This window comes from Pteropus vampyrus, unplaced genomic scaffold (genome assembly GCF_000151845.1).
Source record: "Pteropus vampyrus isolate Shadow unplaced genomic scaffold, Pvam_2.0 Scaffold9, whole genome shotgun sequence".
Lineage (NCBI taxonomy): Eukaryota > Metazoa > Chordata > Mammalia > Chiroptera > Pteropodidae > Pteropus > Pteropus vampyrus.
In genome coordinates this window covers 4,852,792-4,865,639 of record NW_011888790.1, presented here as the reverse complement: position 1 = coordinate 4,865,639, position 12,848 = coordinate 4,852,792, and the positions used below count along the sequence as shown (strand labels likewise).

The 12,848-nt window shown below is 34.3% G+C and overlaps 1 pseudogene; it reads left to right on the top strand.

Annotated features, from left to right (window-relative positions):
• On the top strand, nt 1-119 carry LOC111730039 (annotated as a pseudogene).
• Nucleotides 120-12,848: the final 12,729 nt, after the last annotated feature.

The window sequence follows — 12,848 nt, the reverse complement described above, 5'->3', positions numbered from 1 at the left end:
GTCTACGGTCATGCTACCCTGAACAAGCCCAATCCTGGCTGATCTCAGAAGCTAAGCAGAGTAGGGCCTGGTTAGTACTTGGATGGGAGACCACCTAGGAAGACCAGGTGCTGTAGGCATAACAAATAAAAAAATAAGGGATTGTAAGCTGACAAGGTCCTTGCAATCTGTGAGGTCAACCAAGTGTTGCCTCGCCTAAAAAATAAAAATAAATAAAAAATAAAATAAATAAAATAAAATAAAAAGTGAAAACAACTCAAATATCTATGAACTCATAGATAAATAAATGTGGTACATGCATTTAATGGAATGGAATATTATTCAGCCATAAAAAGAAATGAAGTACTGACACATGGTACAACATAGATGAAGCTTGAAAACATTATGCTGAGTGAAAGATGACAACCATAGAAGACCAAATATTATATGCTTCCATTTACGTGAATTATTTAGATAGGCAATTCTGTAGAGACAGAAAGTGGATTAGTGGTTCCTAGGGTCAAGGCGAAGTAGGGAGAAATGAGAAGTGACTGCTATGGGGTGATAAAAATGTTTTAAAATTGATTGTGGTAGTGACTGCATTTATCTGTGAATATACTAAAAATTACTGAATTGTGTATTTTACTGGGTATATCATATGGTTATTAATTATATCTCAATGGAGCTATATTTTTTTTAAGCAACCCAAGAAAAAAGACTTCTTACATATGGAGAAACAAGGAATGACATCGGAATTCTTGTCAGAAACAATACAAACAATAAAGACATTGGAGCAATATCTTTAAGGTAATGAACAACAAAAAATGTCAATCTGGTTTTCTATTCACAGAAAAATATCTTTCAAAAATGAATGTGAAACATCACACTTGCGTCAAAAATGAAGTTTCAAGAGAAATGAAAAATAGATTGAATTAAATGAAAATAAAAATACAGATTATTAAAACTTATGGGATGCAGTGAAAACAGTGCTTGGGAAGACATTTACAGCATTAAATATATACATTAGTAGAGAAAATTTAAAATAAAAAATCTAAGCTTCCACTTAGATTTGGAAAGAAGAACAAATTAATCCTAAAGTAAGCAGAGGAAAAGAATTTATATTAATAAATTCGAGCAGAATTCAATGAAACTGAAAAGAAAACAATAGAGAAAATCAATAAGAAAAAAATCTCGTCCTTTGAAAAGGTTAGTAAAATTGATGAAATTCTACTAAACTAACCAAGTAAAAGACAGTGAAGACACAAATGTGCTAATCAGCACATGTGCTTATCATTACATTTATTGATACAAGGATCAACCTTGAAAATATTATGCTAAGGGAGAGAAGTCGGTCAAAAGGAGCACATACTATATGATTCCATTCACATACAACGTCCAGACTAAGGAAATATATAGAGACAGAAAGTAGACTAGTGGGTTGCCTAGGGCTGGACGGGAAGAGGGATTAGAGAATAGGTGAGGGATACCTAAAGAGCATTTTGTTTATTTTTGAGGTGATGAAAATGTTTTGAAATTGACGTTGGTAACAGATATACATATCTGTGAATATACTAAAGATCACTAACTTGTACACTTTAAATGAGTGAATCGTATGGTATGTGCACTATATCTCAATAAAGGTGTCTAAAAATAAAAGCAAGATGCAAAACTTTGTATATAGCAGGCTAATATTTGTGAAAGAAAAGATAGGGAAAATAGTTGACCAAATATTTCAGCACAAAATGCTTATCGATGCATAATATTTCAGGAAGAACACAGGAAACAACATATTTATTGCCTCCAGGGAAGAAAACTGCTGACTGAGGGACATATTTGGAAGAAACTTTACATTGTATTATCCTTGTGTGCCTTTTGAATTTTTTATCATAAAGCTAATGAAGTTTAAGCTTTGGGGCCCCTACTTGCATGGGCCTTTCATAACGCCCCAGAAGGGGCCCTAATAATGTTAACATGGTCATATGTTTTTGTAAAATTTGCAGAAATGAGATACGTAAACTTCAAACAACTACTCTTGCTGGTCCTTTCCACTCCAAATTCCCCTCCATTCACTTCCCCTTTTATGTGATCTGTGGTGGAGGGAGAAGGGGAACCTGGCTGTAAACATTTGGGGGGATGGTTAAGGAAAAGTAGGCTTAAGAGATACTTTTAGTTTGGGTTATATGAATGACAATCATTTCCACGTACGGTTAAATTGTTGCTGGTTAACCTGGTGTAGAAATTACTTCCAGAAATACTCTTATTACCCACTGTGCCAATTCATCTGGCATTGCAAGAAGAAGGTTGGAAGTTATATCGCACAATGAACACGTCCTACCACACTTGGCACTGTAACAGAGACAATGTTTGAAGGGTATAGAGTCACAAGACCATCTGGGGAAATTTTTCTCAGTTGTCAGTAGATTAAAATTGTAAGCAGAAGATTAGGTTCTCATTAATACATAGTCAAAATAGAAGCTCTTTCCTGTCAGAAATGTACTTAACGCTGCAAATATCATCTGTCATTAAAAAAATTTTTTTTAAGTGGTTTCTGACCCTGGTATTAAACTTTCTAGTTGTTTCTCACTTGTAAAACTTTAGAAACTTTACCTAAATGTATTACTATCATTATCATAAATTGTTCCATTTCATTATTTTTTATCATTTTAAGTAATATACAAAAAAAAGCTATTCTAATTCCATTTCTGAGCCTCATATCAGTATTGATCCTTACCCCATCTTTCACCACTCCTATCTTCAAAATAGCACGTATCAGAGATATCTGTTATATTAAATATTTGTTAACAAAAACTAAGGTTTTAATATTATGGCACAGAAATGTCAAAATATGTGTAACAGAACATCTTGCTCTATTCCAGGCAATGGAAGCAGCATAATGTAAAGACATGAAGACTTTAAATAGTTTAATTCATTTAGTGAAATGCAAGTACATAGCTAGAATATAGAATGCAAAAGGGGCACAGCTAAAGATTTGGAAGTTTAGGAGGGTGAAGGGTCAGACTAAAGAGATTCAATTTTGTTCTTCTTATGTATGAGCATCAGGAATTCCATGAAACACTTTGAAACTCTATGCAAAACACTGTATATATATAATTGCATAGAGTTTATATATATATAATGTACATTTTTGTAGGAAGAGAGTACATAATTTTCACTGATTGTCAATGATCCCCCAAAGATTGTTATGGCCCTACTGCCATGAGTATCCATCGAAGAGGGTTACATGGTTCATACACTCAAAAACTTTTGTCTGGGTTTACTATATGCCAGGTAGGTACTGTGCTTCCTGGTTAAAGAGAGGAGGATGATTTGGAAAAGAGGTAGGGTTGCGATGTAGTCACAGAAAGGGAGTTTATAGATTTTGGTAATCAAGGCAAGTGAAAATAAGTTGAAATAAGGTAATAAAAATAGGAATGCAAAAGAGATATCAAAAAACTCTTACATATGGATTCTTCAGTTTATCCCAGCATGCTTTTGTGATTTATCTCTGTTGATGAATGTATTAGTAGTTCATTACGTTTTATTGCTAAGCAGTAATCCATTATGTGGATATACCATGATTTATCCATTCACCTACGGATGGACATTTGGTTAGTTTCTATTTTTTAGTTATTATAAATAAATCTGCTACGAAAATTTGTGTTCAAGCCTTCGTGTATGCTTTCACTATAGGAGGAGAATAGCTGGATCATGTGGTGAATGTATGTTTATAATAGAATGCTAAAACTGTTCCAAAGTGGTTGTGTCATTTTACACAACCAACAGCAGTTCCAGCTCTACAGTACTTAATATTATCGAATGCTACAATTTTAGTCATTCTAGCCTGTATATTACATTGTGGTTTTAATTTGCATTTCTCTAATAACTAATGATACTAAACATCTTTTCTTGTGTTTTGCCATTCATGTATCTTTGGAAAGTACAAGTTCAAATCTTTTGCCCACTTTAAATTTGGCATAGTTACTACTGAGGTAGTAAGGTTTTTAAAAAATATTCTGGATAAAGATTCGCCAGATGTGTATTGCGAATCTTTCGTCTAGTCTGTGGCTTGCCTTTTTGTTTTTTTCAAACAGTATCAAATAACAGACATTCTTAATTTTTATGAAGTTCGATTTACCATTATTTTCTTTTATGGTTTGTGCTTTCTGTGTCCTATTGAAAAAATCCATGCTTATCCTAAAGTTGAAGAGATCTTCTATGTTTTCTCCTAGAAATTTTATAGTTTTAGCTTTTATATCTAAGTCTAGGATATATTTCAAGTTAATTTTTATGTATGCTGGGAGATGAGAGTAGAGGTTCACTTTTTCCAATAGGAATACCCTGTTACTCCAGTACCCTTTATTAAAAAGACTTTTCCTCATTGAATTTCCTTGACATCTTTATCAAAAAACGATTGGCTGTATAGGTATGGATCTATTTCTGACTTCTCTGTTTTGTTCCATCGATCTACATGTCTACGCTTATGCCATTACCACACCATTTGATCATACTATGTCTTGAAATTAAGATGTATTATAGTATGTCTTGTACTAAGTACATCTTGAAATTGGGTAGGACAGCTTCCTGGTTGTTCGTTGGCCAATCTCTTGCTTCACTCTACAAATGCATGGGCTGTTATTCAGCAAAGACTCAAGTAGATCCCTACTCAGATTTCTGAAACTGTTTTTCTGTGCACCACCCTCTTCCCTGGAAGTGTGCTCTGCTTCCTGCTGCCTTGGTCTCCTTCATGCTCATTCTGTCGCAATGCTACTTGGGATCCCTTTACCTGTACTGCATCCAAAATGTTTCTCTAGGCAAAAACTGGAGCCATACAGAGTTCACTTCTGTTTCCCTTTTCTCAGGGATCACAGTCCGAGGCTGCTTATTGTTCAATGTCTCAAAAACAGTCATTTTAAAATTTTTGTCCAATTTTCTAGGGTTTTGTTGTTGTTGTTTTTTATGAAAAGAGGGTAAATCCATATCCTGTTATTCTATCACAGACAAAACTATACTGACTACTCTTACCATACAACTGAAGGACATCAGATGTTTCCTATGAGGAGCCATTTGAGTTTTATTGACATGTAGGTAGTAACTGAAAATTTTGAAGTAGATGAGCTCACGCAAAATGTAGAACATTAGAAAGAAAGAGAGCCAAGGCAGTGAAGTGTGTCAGACTGTTAATAGCTAGGAGAGGCTTCAGGATTTGAGGTTATTTTTAATTTCTTTAAGATGGGAGAGAAATTAAGCATGTGAATTGAAAGACTGCTCTCAAAGCCTCAAAAGCTGTGCTGAGTACATAATTAAAATTTTAAATGAGAGTTCGAACATTGGCATCCTATTGGCTCAACATGACCCATGGATTATGCTTTGGTCAGCAGTGTGTGTTTTTTAAAATTTCAGTTGGTAACCAACATTTAAAAAGCTGAGATTTCATACAAAAATCTGAATTTTTTTGCTTCTCTCACAAAGTTAGGCCCATTACTGGGCTTTCATTTCTACAAGATATAGTCCCTCAGATGGAACATGTGCTCTCTAGTTTGTCCCCACCTCATCACTCCCAGCTGGCTTGCTTCTTTCATTTACATCACCTATTTGTCTCATGAACATGTTTGGATTTGTGTCCTTCTGCCTTAATAAATGGATATCTACCAAGTAATTTTAAATTTACTAAGTAAATTTAAGGTCTGTATGGAAATCATTAAAAATGTACACAAGTATTTCAATTTTCCTCTTCCATGAATGTGGCCGAATTGCACTTCCCATCCACCTTGAATTTAGACATAGCCATGTGCGGTGAGCAGGATAAGGGCTTCCCAAAGATGTCCGTGCCTTAATTCCTGGAATTTCTGAATGTATTATGATACATGGCAAAGGGGATTAAGGTTAAACATGGAATTAAGGTTGTTGATCAGATGGTCTTAAAATAAGATCATTGTGGATGATAACCTGGATGAGCCCAATGTAATTACAAGGGTCTTTAAATGTGGAAGAGGGAGACAGAAGAGGCAGTGTCAGAGTGATGCAATGTAAGACTCAACTGGTCATTGCTGGCTTTGAAGATGGAACAAGACCACGAGCCAAAAAATGAAAGCAGCCTGTGGAAGCTGGAAGAGGAAAAAGCCACAATAAATCAAAACAAAATTCTTCCCTAGAACCTCCAGAAGAGATGCGGGTCTACTGACACCTTGATTTTAGCTAACTGAGACCTATTTTGGACTTCTGACCTCCATTACTGTAGTAAAGTTGTGTTTTCTAAGCCATTAGATTTGTGGTAATGTTACAGCAATAATAGGACACTAATACATCATGTAACTTATTTTAATGAAATGTGAGAGTAATATTTAATTGCCATCATGAGACACCACTGCACTCCCTTTGACTTACCATTGTAAATTATAGAAGATAGAGATGGAGTGTTCATCTAATGTGCATCCCTGAATGAGCAGTGATCCAGCATGGACATGTAATACAAATTCAAAAAACAAAATACCTTTGTTTTTAAGCTGCTGAGATTTCAGGGTTTTGTTAGTGTAGCATAACTTAAACTATCCTAACTGAAATGGCCATCTAAGGAAGCTATCATACAATCACGTTGTTATTCTCATCATATAAATGGAGGGTAGAGGTGGTTGTTTTAGCTTCTAGTAAACACTGCATCTTCATTAAAAGGAACAGTTGCATAAGAAATGAGGTAATGAAAAATGTTGTCCTACTGCTCTAAAGTGGGAAAGAAAGTCCCTCAAAATCCTTAATCCATTTTACTTAATTTTTGGATAATAGTTGGGGATGGGCCCATCTTGGCTGAAAACTCTCATACTCCCCCTGTTCCCACACACAATTTCATAGTGTATATTATGTGATTATCTCTTCATTTGACAGTGACTTTGTAACATATTCTACAGAAATGGAAAGAGGGTTCAGTGTTTATTCTAGAATGGTTGATCAAAATTTATTTTTTACTATTGGAGATATAAATAAAAGTTTTAGTTTCGCAATTAAAGGTAATTTCAAGTAAACGTTTAGGGCGGTGTCAAAGTTGACACAACTTCTATCAAGTTTTTTTTTTTATTTTCCATAAGGAAGCTGTCAGATTTCAGGGCATTTCAACATTTTCTTGTGCAATAACTAACTTTAACCAGTTTTTCACCAATGTCCCTGTAGTGACATGAGTTTTGTGTTTTGTGTCAAATCAGTAAGAAATTTGTATTTTCCCCCCACTGTTTTCATATCATTCACTCCTCTTCTTCAATTGTATTATCAGACAATCCAAAGTCTATTAGTTACTTGTATTAATTATTTATTAATTCCTCTTATAAATTATTGCTTTTATATGAAAATATTCGTTACAATTTGCAAATCAATGTGAGAATTTTTATTCATTTATATGCTCATTTTAAAAATAATTTTTGTTTCATAATCTTAGTTTTTTATTTGAATTTTCCCTTGGTTCTCTTTCTTTTCTTGAAAACAGTATTCTTGAGATACAAATGACATACAATAAACTGCACATTTTTAAAGTATACAATTTGATAAATTTTTATATATGCATACATATGAAGCCATCACCAGTCAAAAGAATGAACACATTCTTCACTTCCAAAAGATTTCTTGTGTACCTTCATCAGAATTTGGTTTGCAAAGATTTTTCTCCCAGTCTTTTCACTATTTTAGTCATCTTTTGAAAAGCTTAAGTTTTTAAAGTATGTTGCCATTAAATTTATTTTTTTCTTCTTTTCTTGATTGTGCTTTTGGTTTTGTATCTAAAAAATTTTGCCTAATATCCAGGTCACAAAGATTTTCTCCTATTTTTCTTCCAGAAGTTTTATAGTTGTAGGTTTTTCATTTAGGTCTATCATCCATTTTATTTTTTGTATGTGAAGTATGGATTCAAGTTCATTTTTTCCCACATGGGTGACTAATTGTCCCCACACCATTTGTTAAAAGACTATCCTTTTTCCACTACATTACCTTTGTGCCTTTAAAATATTTTTTATATTTACAGAAAAGTTGCAAAGATAGTACAGAGAATTCCATCACCCAGTTTCCCCAATGTTAATCTCTTAGTTTTGATAAATGAACTAGAGTTATGTAAGATCTTAACATTAGTATATCACTATCAATTAAATTCTAGACTTTATTTAGATTTCGCTAGTTTTTCTAGTACTTCTTTTCTGTTCCAGGAACCAACTCAAGACACCACATTGCATTTGTTTTCATGACTTCTTATGTTCTCTTAGTATACGTGCGGCCAAAGTGAGTGCACTTTTCTTAGTTTACACATAAATCAAATAAAAATGCACTAGACCAAAGTCTTAAAACAGACAAGAAAGAACATTAAGTATTACCCTAAGTTCTAATAGTTGTGGCTATGAAGATTTTAAAGCAAAAGAGAATTTCCCTTCAGAGATCATAGTGAACAAGGGCATTTTTAAATAACAGATATTTCATTGGAATCATCGAAATAGTTGCTGTTTTAAATCCATGATCATTTCAGAAAATATTAAAATAAGGAAAGCAAATTTAACATTTATCCAAAACACTTTATTAAAAATTAATCAAAAAATGAGAAATATGTACAAAATTAGGTGGTAAATAAAACAAATTAGACAGTGATTATAGTCCATTATTAAAGATTTTATTTCAGATATGACAACCCTGATTATAATTGATTATTGTATAATATAGGTATGACGGAAAACTCTGAGTGATTTTTAACTTTGTTAACTAAAAATATTTAATTGTGGCTTTATTAAATAAAGTAAAGCAAGTTCTGGATGATCTGAACCTGCTGTTGAATGACATTTATGGTCAGTTGTATGACAAATATAGCTGTAATGAAAAGTGTGAACGGGGCATTCTGTCTAGGTAATTCATTTAATTTCATTGGAGAAAATGTCATTTCCTCACTACAGGGATTTGTTGACTTGGATTCAACATTTTGCAACTCTTATTTGTATTCTTTTCAGGTTCATCTCACAGATGAAGTATTTTAGAGACACATACCAACTTAGAAGATCTGCCCATGATAAAGCTCTTCAAACTCTGCAACATGGGTTCGAAAACATTTTAAGGACTCTAAAATATATTTTCAGAGATTTGAAGAAAAACCTGATTATAAAGAAGACGCATGATTTTTTCTAAAAGTCGTTAAAGTTCAAATATGCTATTAAATTTCTAAAATAAATATAAGCTTACAGGAAAGCTGAAAGACTATTTTAATGAATGGTTTTCCCTCAATCATTTGAGAATTGCTGAACTAATGTCCATCACGTTAGGTGTATTCTTACAAACAAGGATATTCTCCTACCCAATCACAAATCGGAAAATTAACACATACCTTATTACCATCTAATTCTCAGACCCCATTCAAGTTTTGCTAATTATTCCAACAATGTCTTTTAGAGCAAAAGGATCCAGTTTACAATCACATATTGACTTTGTGTTATCTTTTTAGTCTTTTTAGGTTAAAACAGTCTTAACTTTTATGACTTTGACCATTTTAAAATTATGGTAATTTACCTGTAGAAATGTCCATCAGTTTTGGTTTGTCTGATTTTTTTCCTCATGACTAGATTCAGGTTATGCATCTTTGGCAGGAATACAACAGATATTAGGTTGTGTTCTTATCTATGTATCCTATCATGGTTTCCATTTGTCCTGTTACTGATAATATTAATCTATAATCACTTGATGAAGGTGGTGTCCACTAAGTTACATAAATTTAATTAACATTAAAATTAATGTTTTTGTGAGAAGATATTTAAACTACGCAAATACCCCATTCCTTATCAACACACCTCAATTCGTTTACATCTTTATAGACTATGCGTCTTATTTTTACATGTGTTAAAAATCTTTTATTATCACTTCCTTGTAGTTTTAAAAATGCAAAAATACTAATTTAAAATTTAACTTCAACCATTTTAAGTGTACAGTTTAGTAAACTATATTTGCATTGTTCTGTAACAGATCTCTAATTTTTCATATTGTAAACTGAACCTCTATATCCATGAAAAAATAACTCATAATTTCTCTCTCCAAGCCCCTGCTAACCATCATTCTACTTCGTTTCCATGATTTTGACCAGAAATCTGGAATCATGATTTTCAATGGGGACTACTCTAGATATCTCATATAAGTGAAATCATCCAGTACTTATGCTTTTGTGACTGGCTCATTTCACTCAGTGTAATGTCCTCCAGGTTCTATAGCATGTACAGGATTTCCTCCTTTCTTAAGGCTGAATAGTATTCCATCGTATGTCTTTATCGCACTTAATTTATTCATCTGTTAATGAACATTTGGACTGATTTTACATCTTAGATATTGTGAATAATGCTGCAATGAACATGGGTGTGCAAGTATTTCTTCAAAATCTTGCCTTCAATTCTTTCTGATATATACTCGAAGTGGGTTGCCAGATCATACGGCAATTCTGTTTTTTGAGAAAATTCCATGATGATTTCCATAGTAGCTGCACCATTTTACATTCCCAACAGCAGTACGCAAGGGTTCCAATCTCTCTACATTCTCACCAACACTTGTTTTGTAATTTAATTTTTTATAGTGGCCATCCTAATGGGTATGAGGTGATATCCCATCGTTGCTTTGATTTGCATTTTCTAATGATTACTGATGTTGAGCATCTTTTCAAGTGCTTGTTGGACATATGGATGCATATTTTCTTTGGAGAAATGTCTATTCAGGTCATTTGCCCATTCTCTCACTGGGTTAATTGCTTCTTTTTGTTGACCTGTTAGAGTTCTTTATTTATTTTTAGATATTAACCCTTTAGCAGAAACATGATTTACAATTTTCTCCCATTCCATAGGTTGCCTTTTCACTGTTGGCTGTTTCCTTTAACGTGCAGAAGTTTATAAGTTCGATGTGGTCCCATTAATCTCTTTTTGTTGCCGGTGCTTTTGGTGTCATATCCAAGAAACCACTGCCAAATCCAACATCATCAACTTTTTCTCCTATGTTTTCACCTAGGAGTTTTATAGTTTTAGGTCTTATATTTAGGTCTTTCATCCATTTTGAGTTAAATTTTGTATATTATGTAAGGTAAAGGTCCAACTTCATTCTTCTGCATGTGGCTGTCCACTTTCCCCAAAACTGTTTGTTGGAGAGGGTCCTTTCTCCACTGTGGACTAGGGACCCTTGCTGAAGGTCATTTCACCATACGCATGATGATTTATTTTTGGGCTCTCTATTGTTTGACTAGCTCACGTGTCTGTACTATCATTTTTTTGTTGCCCAATGTCCCTGATTTGGCCAGGGGAGCATCCATTCTAGCTGGCTTCTGAGTCATTTTGATGTTTCCATCATTCTTTGAGAAATCCCTTGTTTTCTGGCACAAGATATTCTGTTCTCAACATTTACTTTGCCTTTGACAGCCTCAAAATCAGCCATTTCTCTAAGGAGTCCTGATTCCTTTTAGTGGATATGACATTTAGAAGTCGAGATCTAGATGCTAGGTATCCTTATTGGTATTAAAGTGTCACTGTTCCTAAGCTCTCTCAGTGGACAGATAGGAAATATATTTATGTACATAAAACTCCAATCCAAAACCACAGGGTTCATTCTAATTTTCACCCTTTATGTATTTTTAACTCTCTTCTCAGTGAGAAACTTATCTTTTATTTTCCTTTGCCCTGTTTAATCAGTTCCCCCATACGTAACCAATGTCCCATCTCCATTGCTACCCTCTTACCCACACAGATATCTTTTCTCCCTGCTTGGGCTCTGCCACCCCACACCAGGCCTCCCTCACACCTGCTTATAGCCTGACTCCCTATGCCGAGTTACTCCCATGCATGCTCTCACCCTTTCAGGCTGTGACAACCCACAACTGACTTTCATCACCCTTCTCAGGCTCTGACTCTCCACACCAAGATGCAGCCTATCAGTCACTTTGGGTTGTAATATTCAACAACCTGTTCTTCCACATGAATATTTTGGACTCTAATTTTCTCCCCATATCCCTGGAACCTGCGCGCGCGCACACACACACACACACACACACACACACACACAGGCTATTCCTTCCCTTCCTTGCCCCAACACACGCATGCATGCACACATGTACACAGATTATCCCTTCCAAGTAGACACATTGCTCATTCCATTGGGCTCTGTTTATGCAAGGCTGCCCCCATGTGGGCAGCCTCATCACCTTGCTTGGTCTCTGACACCACACCCTGGGCCCGCTATCTGCATGAATTCCCTCTTCACTTTGCTCAGGTGAGGCCAGATCACCCTTTTTTATTCTCTGGAAGGTTTTGGTGTTATTTCTTCCTTAAAAGTTTCAAAGAATTCACCTGTTGTCTTCTTTGTGGGAATTATGAAATCGAATTTCATTAATAGACAAAGGGCCACTCATTTTTCTTATCCTGTCAGTTTTGGTAAGTTGGTTTTTGCCCTAGAAATTTTTCCAGTGAATATAAATTTTCAAGATTATTAGCATAATTGTTAAATGCTCTTATCTTTTAAATTATGCAAAACTTACATTCATTTCCCTTTTTTCATTCCTGACACTGGTTAGTTTTATCTTCTCCTCAATCTGTCTCTCTGTATCAGTCTCACTTGGGTTTATATATTTTATTATCTTTTCCAAGTACCAGTTGTTGGATATGTTGATTCTCTGTTTACTATTCCACTAATCTCTGTATTTATCTCTATAATTGTCTTCCTTCTATTTTTTTTTTTTAATTTGCTGGGGGGGGTTGTTATTTTTGTTGTTGTTTAAATGCATCCTATTTTTTGACTACCTACATGACATGTTTTTTTTCTTAAAACAACGGCTCTACTCCAAATAAATCAGGGTCAAAATAAATGAAGAGCTCAAGGCAACATCAATCCCATTTGTC